Raw genomic sequence first — 13,894 nt, 5'->3', positions numbered from 1 at the left:
GGCAAGAAAGTAATTTGAGGATGCTGTTATGCGTGAAGCAAGGTAGCATGTGACAGAAAGTAAGGGACTCTATGATTTAGAAGACCAAAGAAATAGTCATAGGAGAAATAAGACTTTTTGGGATCCTGTAATCTAAATGTGCTTCTGAAGAGATGTCTGACTATGTTACTGTTTTCACTTCTGCTGCACTGAAATAAAAAAGTAGATTTGCTTTCGATTTCTGAAGTTCTTAGAAAAAAATTTTTGTTCTTTCACCTGTTCTTTTCTTCCTTAGTCGATGAGTATTTTGGCTTGTCCAGAGACCAAGCAGTTGGGTGACAGAGGGTGCTGGCAAAGCAACAACTTGGATCTTAACCAGTGGCAACTTCTGACTTCTCCTTGGAGCCAGGAAGTTTAGAAAAATCCAGGTCTGGTCACTTGGAATTCAACAATGGCTTGAGTTTTGGCTATGGAGAGCACTGGAGAGGAGAACCGTGGCTTGACAGAAATCCTCATGTTTCAGAAGATAATTGATATGTGTTTGGAGAAAAAATAAAAAAAAAACAAAAAAAAACCCACAACAAAATGCATGTTAAAAATGCAGATAATTCAGCAGTATTTTAGTTCTGTTCCAGTTAAGTAATTTCCCAATATTTTATGGCATCTGTGTGCTTTTTGACAATGAAATTGTTTTGCATTAATCTTTTTCATCACTATTGAAAGGCTTAAAGCTGATATATTCAGAAATCATGCTTTCTTAAATGAAAACACATTAATTTTACTTTTAAAAATGAATAATAAGAGCAACTACTTCATTGTACCTAGATTTCTTCAAATGCAGACTGATCACACTCCAATTTGTAGACTGCATGTGCCAGCTACCTAAGGGTTGTCAATTACGTTATGCTATAAAAGACACAGCACTTAAGGAGCTGTCTATCAAGCCTGTTGTGAGAGGTTTCAAGAGTCATTATTCCAATAGTATTTATTGAATATAAAAATAAAATTTACATGAAAACACCAAATACAGTTGGATCATATTTCATTTTATTGCAAGAATGCTTTGCAGTGAGCACAGAGGCAGTAAGTATGACATCACCAAAGATTATTTCTTGTAGTTATGTGCCTCTGGTTTGTTCCTTTGGACAGCATTCCTTCTTCATCAAAAAAGATTCTGCCCTAATCCCACTGACTTCATCACAGTTTGTATCACAGCTCCACATCTGTTTCATCTTTTCTTCAAAGTCCAAGTGGTAGTATTCTTTTTATATATTTTTCCCTTCACGGCTTATGTCCATCTTTGAGCACTGCAAAGCTTTTTGGGGAGCATTCCTTTCTGCATCGCTATGTTCCAGCTCTACCATAATTTATGTGCTTGAGTAACCCCCATTGAATCTGCAAACAGTTCTCAGAAAGTAGGAGAATTTGTATGGATGTAATTTGCAGGCATTTGAAGACAGTTTTATTCCACATAGATGCCAGAATCAGCCCAAAGAGATCCAAATACAGTGTCTGGGCCTATTTTTAGTTGGCAAGCGCTTTTAGACTCTGTAATGTCTTTGTCATTTGTCTACCATAAGCTTTGCCTCCATATGTTTATCACTGTTGCTGATTCAGTCTTTCAATATTAGAATCACTTAGAGCTGTGCTTTCAACTAAGGCTTGCATCAGAGCTTGTAGACAAATGTCACTACTGATTCTAGAAGCAGCTTAGGGTCAGAGCTGACATTAGATCCATAAGTTATGTCTGTACTGCTGAATAAAGGAGGCCTCACACTGGCCTAGAGATTGAGTGACCTTGCTTGGATCGCATCAGCTCTGGTTAGACTTTCCCTGAGCTATGATGCTGGATGGAGCAGCCCGAAATAGAATCAGAAATATAAATAATCTCTTTCATCCATAGACATAGTAGTTTTATCTCTTAATCACATAGAAATGTATTGTTATTCCCATTACTGAGCCTTCTCAGTAACTTTCCATTAGTGATTTTTCTAAGTACATATTTTCTGTGTGCATGTACTCAGAATAAATGGAAGAAAGCAGTGATTTCTCAAATCATACATACTTCCCAAGATTCTTCTACAGATAGGGAGTAGACACTGTAAGTCCTGCCTACCTCGCCAGATAACCAGAAAATACATCTTACAGTGTTCCCTCCTGGGACGATGCCAGCAATTCAGCTGTATATGGTTTATGGATGCTATTTGAGGTTGTGAACTCCATATACGTCTTTGTCAGACTGGAAGTGCCATCTTGATTTTAAGGCTGGGATTTGTCTTCCTACAGCTTCACATTTTTCCTGCTGAATTGAAATTCATGCAGGGTGCAGGTGCAGAGCAGCAGTTGGTGCCCACAGGCAATCCCAGGGAGCACCGTGCTTCTACACACTGTTAGCCCTGCCAAGGAGGTCAGGTTGTTGAGGACATCATCACCTTGGCCACAAACTAACCTGGCAAGAGACTGTATTCACCTGAAAGCTGAATCTGGATTAAAGAAGAAGAAAAAAAGCACCAAGTACTGCTGCTACACTTGGACCACTATATTCAAATAATTAAGAAGATAATCTGGTCAGTTTTCTGCTGTAGTTTTCTTCCCAGAAAATATCAGTTTATGTGTCTGTATTGAATCCAGTTAATGACATTGGTGTCATTAGCTTTCCCTTATGCTAGACAACTAAGTAAGAGAATAAATGTTTTTTTGTACCTGTTACAGTGTTTCAGGTAGAATATAATGTTTTATGTAATGTGAAGGCTATAAAATGTCCAGCAAAAACAAGTGTCTAACTTAATACAGATGTCCTCCACAGGTGTTCCTCAAAGGAACTGCTGGCTTGTTTTTGGCTTCTCTGTTATTACAGCAATGAGGCACTACCTGCAGTCTGTGATATGGGTGCCAGCAGATGATGAACCAGCCAGCAGAACACCTGAAAAAGATGCTTCCTCTTTAGTCCCACACAAGAGCTTTGTCTGCAGTAACCTTCTTTGCGTAGGTCTGAAGGGGGAAGCAAGCACAGGAAGCTTCTTCAGCATTCACATGTGTGCAAGAGCTAGCCTGAAGCAGTGCTCTGCTCTTCATGAGTGGGGCTGGCATTTAATAGGTGGGCCTCCAGGCATTGTACACTAGCCTTGAGAAACTATCAGCCACTGTCTACTAATCACAGAATCACAGAATCACAGAATCAACCCAGGTTGGAAGGGACCTCAAGGATCATGTAGTTCCAACCCCCCTGCCTAGCAGGGCCACCAAACGTACACATTCAGATCAGGTTGCCCAGGACCCCGTCCAACCTGGCCTTGAACACGTCCAAGGACGGGGCATCCACAACCTCCCTGGGCAGCCCGTTCCAGGGCCTAACTACTCTCCTTGTGAAGAACTTCCCCCTAACATCCGACCTAAATCTTTCCTCCTTCAACTTGGATCCATTTCCCCTAGTCCTGCTGTTGTCAGCCCTTTTGAAGAGTTTACTCCCCTCCTGGGTGTAGGTTCCCTTCAGGTATTGATAGGCTGCAATGAGGTCACCCCGCAGCCTTCTCTTCTCCAGGCTGAACAAGCCCAACTCCCTCAGCCTGTCCTCATAGGGGAGGTGCTCCAGCCCCCTGATCATCTTAGTCGCCCTCCTCTGGACCCTTTCCAAAGTCTCAATGTCTTTCTTGTACTGAGGGCTCCACACCTGGACACAGTACTCCAGATGGGGCCTCACAAGAGCCGAGTAGAGAGGGACAATCACCTCCCTCTCCCTGCTGACCACCCCTCTCCTGATGGAGCCCAGGATCCCATTTGCCTTTTGAGCTGCCAGAGCGCACTGCTGGCTCATGTTCAGAATGTACTAAAGTTGCTTGGGGATTTCAACTTAAGAGGACAAATGGTGCAGTCAGGAGCTAACCCATAAAATAGCATGTGCATTTGAGATGATTGTAAGTATCAGTAGGAACTGCATGAATCATCATCTCCTTACACATGATAGTCTAATACGTATATTGGCCTAAATCTGAACACCTGCAGCAAATGTATTTCTCAGATTATGATAGTTCTCTTACAAAACAGGAGGCAAAATGGGAGAGAAAGTTTGCAAGAGCTTGGGGGAAAGAGAAAGGACTCTGCAACTTCTGTGGGCATAGTCACAAACTGGCTGATTTACTTACATGTTGATGACATATCTCACGTGCCATTTATAATGAGCTGTCAAAACCCGACTGAACATGGTTGGCTGGCAGCAAATTATCCTGAACCTTGCAGAGGTAAGTAGGCTTCAGCTTATTTTAAAGGATACCAGACATTTTGTCTCTTTGGTCAAGCCTACCCAGTCATTTATAATAAGTTACATGCAAAGGTCAAACTGTACTGAAATATAAAATATGGTTAAAATAAATCAGATTTAACCATTTCAGTTTACTTAGGTAAAAGGCAAAGCAACATGAAAAAGCTTGTTAAATATCTCCTGGGAGAGGACATCACTGTCCCCCGTTAAATGGACTGTGAGTGCTGGTTTTCTGGATAGACTTAAACAAACAAACGACAACAACAACAAAAAAAACAAATGGAAACTAACAGAGGTTTCATCAGGAGTTTTTGCTGGGGTTTAGAAATTCTGAGCTTAACTTAAAAATTAGAAAACTCTCCCGTGATGGGCTTTGTCCCAGTTGTATTTCTTTCAGTGGGCAATACACTGGAGAGTATGGTGTAAAATAAGGAATTATTTGGTAAAGTATTTCTACATCAGGATAGTGCTCTGGTCACTTTTTGAACGTCTTTTGGTAACTTTCAAGCAGGGAGCCTCAAAGTGAAGACCGGACTTGGGAAAACAAAATGCAGTTTTGCCACATTGACTTTGAAAATTTCTGCAAGTGATGCATAGTTTAATTGCTACCTTAATTATTTGTGGAGGTTTACTGAGAGGGGTTTTTACACTCTTCTGCTGAAATAAGTTAGCAGATTCGCAGATCTAAAGACTGGAAAATCGATGTGTTAAGCTGTAGTGTTTTTAGAGATAACATTTAACTTCTTCTTCCTCTTTTTCTTCCTTTTCTAATTTTTCTTCCTCTTGAAAAAGAGTTATTAATTTATCTCATATATGAACATACCATATAGTTTCAAAACTTTGTTTTTCTTAGTGCTCTCTAGTCAGAGCTGATGCTATTATTACTGTGTCAAAATGCCACCAGAGAATAGCTTTCCTTACAGTACATTTCATTATTTGTTACCATAACTTTTTCTGTTATCTTTGAGTTACATTTTCAGGTTGCATACATTGCAAGACGTGACAGCACTATTAGCCCAGAAGGTTTAAGAATTATCAGCTGTAAATTTGAAAATATTTTCAGAATCTTTAACCTTATTCAAGGGGAAAAAATGTGTTTCACCTGTCACTTAAATATTCATCACATCATAATCCGTTTAGTGTGGAGAAGAGGAGGCTCAGGGCAGACCTCATCACACTCTACAACTTCCTGAAAGGATGCTGTGATGAGGAGGGGTTTGGCCTCTTCTTCCAGGCAACAAACAGGACCCGAGGAAATGGCCACAGGTTGTACCAGAGGAGGTTTAGGTTAGACATAAGGAAAAGCTTTTTCTCTCAGAGAGTGGTCAGGCACTGGAATGGCTGCTCAGAGAGGTGGTGGAGTCGCCGTCCCTGGCAGTGTTCAAGAGGCGTCTGGATGAGGAGCTACAAGATATGGTTTAGCAGCTTAGAGGGTAATAATGGTAATAGGAGGATGGTTGGACTAGATAATCTTGTAGGTCGTTTCCAACCTTGTGATTCTATGATTCTGTAGCCAATGGTGATCTCATTGATGAGCTCAGTAGAGTTGCTTAAACTAGTTTACATGCATGGCGTTAGAAGACACTGTTTCATTTTTCAAGATGTGCTTTGGATTCATTGCATTTACCTGTATCATCAGATCTTCCGTGTCTTTTCACAAATGACTTCTAAAAGGATTCAGGATTTCATACTCAATGTGCCTAATCTGTCTTATCTTCCATTTATGGTTAAAAGCATTAGCAGTCAAGTTATACAATCAAAATGAGTAAAAATAGTGAAGTGGTTGACATTTGAAAATTGATCCATTTTATTTGAATTGCTTATTTTCAAATCATTTTCTGTCTGTGTTACCATTGGTTAGATAAAGTATTTTAAAGTACAAGCACATTTCTTCATTAAGATAATACAATTAAGACCTAGGAGGCACACTTAGAATGAAAAGTTCAGAAGAGAACCACACAAACTGAGGTTGCTTCAAATGTGTGAAGAGAAGTTCAGCACTCATGGTCTTATTTGGAATACTATTTTCTATAATTTTCTGGAAAACATCCCACTAAAAAATGTGCTGTTTACACCAATATAATATTCAATGCTAGCTTATTTTAACCCAAGTAAGATTATAACCATAAATCAAATACAAGAATAAAAATTGAAATTAATATCCTCTCTTTTATACCTATTCTGTGCTTGTTTCTTAATTTATATCAGATGGAAGTCAAATGTTTTTAAAGAATCAAAATCAGCTTTTTAAGAAGATGATTCACCTTTCCTAAATAACTTCTCCTTAAACTTTCATTTACACTTCGGATTTTATGAGTACGAGATTGTTGGAATATTTTGGGTGTTTTGGGTAGCTGAAAGTGAATCCAAATTCTTGAACCTTTTTCCGTATTCCGTCTCTTATTTTTAATACTACTGTTTTATTTGTCTTCAGAAAAATCTAGAATCTTTTGTGACACAGCAATATTCTCACTCTATAATAACAAACTGTCATGGTATTATTTAGGGTAGATTTTCTTGATTTCGATCAAAATCTGTTTTTTAGATTTATTCTATTGCAGCGACATACATAGTACATTACAAGTAATTCCAACACAAAACAATGAGGATTTCTGTCTTTTAGTTTATATTTAAAGCATTTGCTGTTGAAAGAAATGAAGTTGGATATACACAAAGAAAAGAATCAGATGAATAAAGTATAACAGGAAGTTAACAAAGTAGGCTTTCTCTTAAGTGACAACTCCAAAATATGGATAGAGATGATGATAGTACAGATGCCAATGGCAAGAAAGGAAACTACAAAGGATTAGAACATAGAGGTAGAAGATAAAAAGTAGGTATAGATTTATTGTGTATCTGAAACACAGTTAATGAGTACACGGTAAATGAGACTTAGAGGAAAATCTCTTGTTCATAAATGCACGGAAACAACTTCTTGAATGCATAGTTGGTTGCTTAATCAGAGTTTCAAAACTTTTAATGTCATAAGTACAAAATACAGAGGAATTATATTTAATTCAGAAATGCAATCCAAGTGGCAGAATTATCTTAAAATGTTGAACAATTATTTTTTCTTATCTTTCCTCAAGTAAATATCTGGAAAAACATATGAAAGAAACAGAAGAAAATAAGTATACTCATAAAATGAATTTATTGAATATTTCATTTGCCAAGTAGGCTATCACTAAGCAGTTGCAGAGAACTCATTATTACTTGGAAAGCGTGTAATACCTTATTATTTCTGGGAGAAGTCTTGGTATGGCAGTGCAACTGAGAGAGAAATATCTCCTACCTCTCAAAAATAAACAATGAGAAAATCAGCCAAGTTTCTGTAGACAGAAGATTTTTGTTTGAGATGTTCTTGTAGATCAGCACTGAAAAAAGAGTTCACCAAATTACACGTTAATGACGACAAAGGAATTTCACTGGGATTTTTTCTTGAAATGGAGAATACAGTTTTGGGATGTTTACCATACAAAAGGAATGATTTAAAGTATGTGTTTTTGAAACAAACATATGTTTTTCCTTCGTCTGGTAACAGAGAAGATTGAGTAGGGTTTGTGTAATTCCATGTTAGAAGTACAAAAATTGTGCAAAGCAAAGAAGTAGACTGTATTAGTGTTAAGTTGTCCAGAAAGGCACATCAAGTGTACTTTGCACTTCACATTTTATAATGCCAAAAGTTAAATGTATAATACAAAATTTCCAGAAGCTGAACTATAAGGTAATTATGATAATTAGTGATATTTCTCTCCAGAGATCGAGTTCTAATAGTTAAGGAGTAGCTTGATGTTAAAATAAAAAATTCCCTATGCAATGATTAATTAAATACAAGGAATCCAGGAGGTTTATTGCGTAGCACTAATGCACATAATTCTATTTTCTTTGGGCCACAGTGTATGCTTGTTATCAAACATATATTTCTTTAGCTGAAGTTGAGACAGCAGCAGGATATTGCAACTACTGAAATGAGCACCTTGATGGGAAGATCCTTTTGTTTTCCATATTGCCTGCAAACCCATGCTCCATGGTGATTTCACTTGCAATTCTGGAAGCCACCAAAAAAAAAAAAAAAAAAAACCCCAAACCTCTTACCTTACTTTCATCAATAAATAATTCAGAATAACACCAGCACCCTGGAATTGTTCTCCAGGGGCATCTCAAAGTCCCCTGGCTGTCTTAGAGCAAGGAATATGGTGTGACTTGCATCCACCTTCTCAGTGTCTCCAGACCTTTGGTGAACATCTTCTCACACCTGACCCTGAATTTCTGCAAAGTCCGAGCAGACCTTCAGTTGGCAGATCCTTAAGCAGTGGTACAGAATCAGAGAATCGCAGAATAATCTGTTAGAAGGGCCCCATAAGGATCATCGAATCCAACTTTGTTGGCAGTGGTTGCCAAACATCCCATGACTTTTCTGGTGCTGAGGCTAACTGTCACAAAGCGGCTTACAACTGTGTAGAGTCTCCACTGTTCAGCAAAGAGCCACCACATCCAAAACATCTGCAGAAAGTGGTGCCAGTGCTGTGCTAATTCTTGAGCTATGCTTGGCAAAGGCCTTGTTGGCACAGACCAAAACTGTGCCATGAGCTATTCTAGCAGTGCAATTTTACAGTATAGCTGATGGTATTTTGATGGCTTGATGCTGAGCCAGCTTAGTAGATTGGAGTGGCTTCCTCAGGATCTCTGAATTGAGGAAGCTGCTAGCTGCTTGTTTGTTAGGTGATGGTTAGAGATAAAACAGGGCTTTTTCAGAACCTTGTTTTCAGGCTTCTTAAATCTGTAAGGGTGGACTCAATTAAAAGATGCCTCGATAAACAAATGGGTGCAGAGCAAGTCCAGCTCCTCTGAAATTCACCTACTGCCAGGCAACTCCTCTTTAAAGAAGTGACTTCTGATTCAAGTCCTTCTGCTCCTTTTAGTTGATGCACCCTGACAGTGGGCAAGCAGCTTGAAGGCCAAGGCAGTTGATCTGGAGTTCAGAGAGTGTGACACTGAAGAAGATGTCCAAAGTGTTTTCATTCTCTAATCATCTTCTTAACTGACTCATCAGAGTTATTTTAGTTATATTAGGTTAGAGGAACATGATTATGATGTAGTGATAAAGCTTGTTTCTCCCAGGGAGTTTACTTGCGATATGTTTGTTCTCTTTGTATGTTCTATTTGTGGTGTATATTTTTACTATGTAGATGATGCAATGTTAGAAGCTGCTTTCCACACAGTTTATTCCGAGATTGTATGCCATAACATTGCTTATACCGATATGAATATTACTTGAGCTTACATGAAAGAGAAATAGCTATCTCAACTGGGTAGTAAAACAGCTGATTACTTTCTGAAGCACCTCTTTAAATCAGAAATCTTCTCAATAAAATGACTTTTAAAAATCCTTTTAATATTAGAGCATACAATAGTTAATCACCTTCAAAAGCTGCAGGTCAGGTGGTAAAAGTAGGCAAATGTCCTTCTTTCCACTGGTACTTCATTGTTGTTTGAGTTCTAACTGCAGCTTTGGCGTAACATTTTTAAATGCCTTCATTAATAATGAATTCACTGTGGTATTTTTTTATTTATTTATTTATTTTAGTAAAATTGAGAACAAACCCAGGATGTCAAAAGTCTCCTCTCAGTCTAGACTGCTTTTTTTTTTTTTTTTGTGTGTGTGTGTGTACGGAGGCAGAACATTTGATGTCATTCCTGAATAATGCTGAACAATGTTTTATCCATCAGAGTTATCCAAATACAAGCAAAGGGCAACTCCATATTTCAGTGACCTTCTGACTAGTCCTTTTGCTGGAAGGTCAGCTCCACATGATGTAGAAGTATGACACATTACAAAAAGCAAAGTGGTATAAGCACTCCCCACTCTACCTATCCTTTGGCATACATACACTAGCAATGACTTTAACACATACCATTCCTTTCCCAGAGTGAAAAGAAAAAAAAAGACAAAAAGGAAAGTTTCAGTTCGAAGAACAGGTCAGTAAGTCTGGCAGTTCATTGCCAAAGTAAACAAAAAGCACTAGCCAGCCTTTTCTAATGGAAATCTATGTTTGGGGAACTGAATGCATTTTTTATTCACTGAAATGGACAGCCTGAGTTTTGGAGATGCTGAGTGGATGCAAACTCTGCATGTTTTTCATCCTCAAGAGTCAGGCTTTGCTGTCTCTATGTGGAATGTAGTCACCCAAGTTTGACAGTTTTGGCTCTAAGGTTTAGCCTGACTGAAAACAAACTGGCTTCAAAACTGTAGGGGAGGTTAGCAGCAGCTGCTCAAACCCGTGTATCCAAGGAAGTAAATTTTAAAATGTCAGATGGATTTCTTCTCATGAAGTCAACAATCAGTAAGAAGGAATGCAGGCGTACCTGTAAGAGTAAAACCAGACCACATTCCTCTGCTTCTTGCTCAGACAATGTTTCTGAGCACCCCTGCCCCCTGTCAGGGGCTCAGGTGTACTGATAAACTGGAAGCTGAGTCTTGTTCTGTTCGTAACATCTAAGGTTTAAATATTGCTCTCTTCAGTTCTCAGCAGAGGAGATATGACCTGACATGATGATAATCTTTGTATCATCTCTCTTCAAAATAATACTTGTATAGAAAGCAAAAGCTGCGCAAACTGTGGCACACTGATAGAGCATTGCTGTAAGATGTTTGCAAAGCTTTCTGCATCATGGTGAAAAAATAAAGGTAGTTAGCAAGCTTTCCCATTGATCTTGGTACTTTTGAAATTCAAAAGCTGAGAGCAGAATAAGTGAGCCTTTTGGATTTAAGTATGTGAAATTCTAGCATAACATTATCTTTCAGTAATGGAAAAAATAGAAATTAATATTAAAATGATTCCACATTCAAGAAGTGCAAATCTGTCTTCAAGTTCATTTAGCAAAGTGACATTTAAATTACTGTGAAGAATTGTGTGCGCTATATGTTATTTGTAATTTCACAACATGTTGGGATGAGATTGTCCTGGATTCAGCATGTGATTAAACTGATTATATACCACATATACATGGTATGTTTCTTATTCAGTCACAGTCAAAATACCATTTACTTTTATTAATATAATAATTTAGACATCATAAAAGAAATCTCAGTTAAATATTTTTTAATTTCTATTCACAGCCTCTCCATCTCAACAATATTAACGAATTCATTCCTCTCACCTAAAAGAGATTCTACTTTTCCCATCCCCATGATGGCTGACATCTGCTAGGATGACCCATTGCACCTACGAGCAAAGCACAACTATGTACAAGTGAATGACAGACAGATGCTCCTCTCTAGTTGTAAAGAACTTTAAAAATATGCATGAGTGCAGAAGAGGGCACCAAATACTAACCAGCAAAGCCGACACTGTTTTTCTCTCCTTAGCACCCATGCTGCATATATTTTCTTTACCTCACTCCCATCCTCTGCAGATGCATATGTGTCTTAATGCTCAAAATAGGTCTTATCATTTAAGTTTGAGTCCAGGAACACTTAAATCCACCATCATTCAGGTTTGTTGACCGTCCTTTTATGCTCTGAAAGAAAGGGGGGAAACGGGAGTAGTTTGGCAAACAATCAACAAAAATATTAATATAACACTTGCTGGAATGGAGTGCATCTCCCCTGACCAACATATGTAGTGTTGGACAGCAGAGGTCAAAGCTACTAAACATAGATACGTATATTTCAGTTCCTGCTGTGTTTGCTGAGCCCAACCTGAGCGTTATGCAGAAGACTTCTATATAATGCTAAAATCATCGTATGGTTAAAATAACAGCAGGAAATTCCAAAGTTAGGGTTTTAGAGGGTTTTAATGGGATTATACTGCATAGGTGCGTTCTGCATTTTTTATTCCTTCTGTAGTTACGATATATTATGTTACACGTGCATTCTGACCCACTTTTTCCAAGTCAGAATTGAAGGTGTAGGCAAGGTTTTGTCACAGCAACCCAGGGGCTATAAAGTACCATACAATAAGGATAAAGTGCATGGGCAGAGCAGAAAACAGAAGTAATGGCTGCTTTACCTGCCCGTGGGATTCCTGTTGTCGCTGGTGACAGAATGAGATTCCTTCTTCATTCTTCTCTTTTTCTGGCCCTTTGTATGTTGCACTTTTTTTGTATGCTGTGGCTGAATATCTATAGTCCGATCAATTCGTAACTCCCATGGAAAAAAAGGAATCACAAATTACGAGTCCCTTTGGGCTTAGACAAGTGTAGCTTTCTTCAGGATTAGCAGAGCACTGAAATATGTGGGAATTAACTGCCTAGCTTGTGACGTATGAAAGCAGAGCTCTTAAACATGTGCAGAACGCTTTGTTTTGATGTCTAGGAAACTTCATGTTTGAAAGCAAAGTCAATGGCAGATATTGGACATGAAAGGCAGTTATGCCGTGCTTGTTCAGAGACTCAAGAAACAAGCAAACTAACTAATGTTTTTGGGAAAGAAAAGAAAAAGTTATGAATCAGCAAACAAAAATACATTTTTATGGAAATGCAGACAACTTCACTGGCATTAGAATATTTGTAACATTCAGTATGTGGGTGATTATTTTTATCTTCCTGTCTGTCAGTTTCTTTGTCTAAAAATATGTGCCCAAACAGACATGTAAAAATATATTCACACTTTCCCATACATGGGATTGAAATCTGTACAACACCTTTGCATTGAATTTGCATGTTGTTATGTCTACGCCTACGTGTAACCCAGATGTATGAAGACCTGGGGAACAACACGAGGGCTATTAAGTCAAAGTCAAGATCTTTCAAAATTTAGAAAATTCACATAACATAGACATCTCTGTAGACTAACAGTTGTGCTTAGAGACCGCTGACACTAAAATCTTCAATAGAAAGTACCTATCTGTAGGGTTTTAATTCCAGTAACTCCTACATGACCACTGAGGGATTTCTGAGGGTCTCTTCCAGGCTTGAGAAGGTAAAGGATGTTCAGATAATACTCATGCAAGCATGACAACCAAATCATGGAAAGTTGAGTGCCACTCAAGTCTGTTTTCGTTGCTACTGAAAAATACTCTTTAGTTTGCAGATGCATTGTATTTTTTTATTCTCTTTTCAAGCTCCCACCTTGGTGCCTGTATTGATTCTCTGATTCAGTGATTGCAGCTGATGTGAACTGCTTGCTTAGATTTTCCTGGATGTTTGCTTTCTATTTCTAATCAACCCATCACCTCTGCCTTTATTTGAATCTTGCACCTAATTGCCACATGAAGACACAGTTCCTGCACACCTATCACACTTCCAAATAAGCACTCTAAGCCTTTTCTTTAAGCTTCCACTTGGGAGGAATTCCCATCAGATATCTGCAAACTTATGTCATTCCCTGCTTTGAAAGCGCCCTGTTGCCTGCAACACACATGACAGCAATCAGACAACAGGTGCACCAAAGCTCCTGACCATGATGTTAAACAATGTTGGCTGACTTTCTCTGCATTTCCTTATCAACATCCATGTTCCCACTGATGTCTCCAGCTTTATCTTTTGTGGTTTGTTGGTGCAGCACCTCATCTTGCAGCACAATGTGTGTTCCAGATGCAAATATAAGACATCATACTGGGGCCAGATGGTCTTAGGCAACGGCAGTATTTCCTTCTGTGGTAGACGGTCTGCCATTTCCTTTGCTGGATCTTCAGGCTGCTGGTGGAGGAGAAG

Source organism: Tympanuchus pallidicinctus, unplaced genomic scaffold (assembly GCF_026119805.1).
Source record: "Tympanuchus pallidicinctus isolate F22 unplaced genomic scaffold, pur_lepc_1.0 scaffold6, whole genome shotgun sequence".
Taxonomy (NCBI): domain Eukaryota; kingdom Metazoa; phylum Chordata; class Aves; order Galliformes; family Phasianidae; genus Tympanuchus; species Tympanuchus pallidicinctus.
This window is presented reverse-complemented; position numbering follows the sequence as displayed.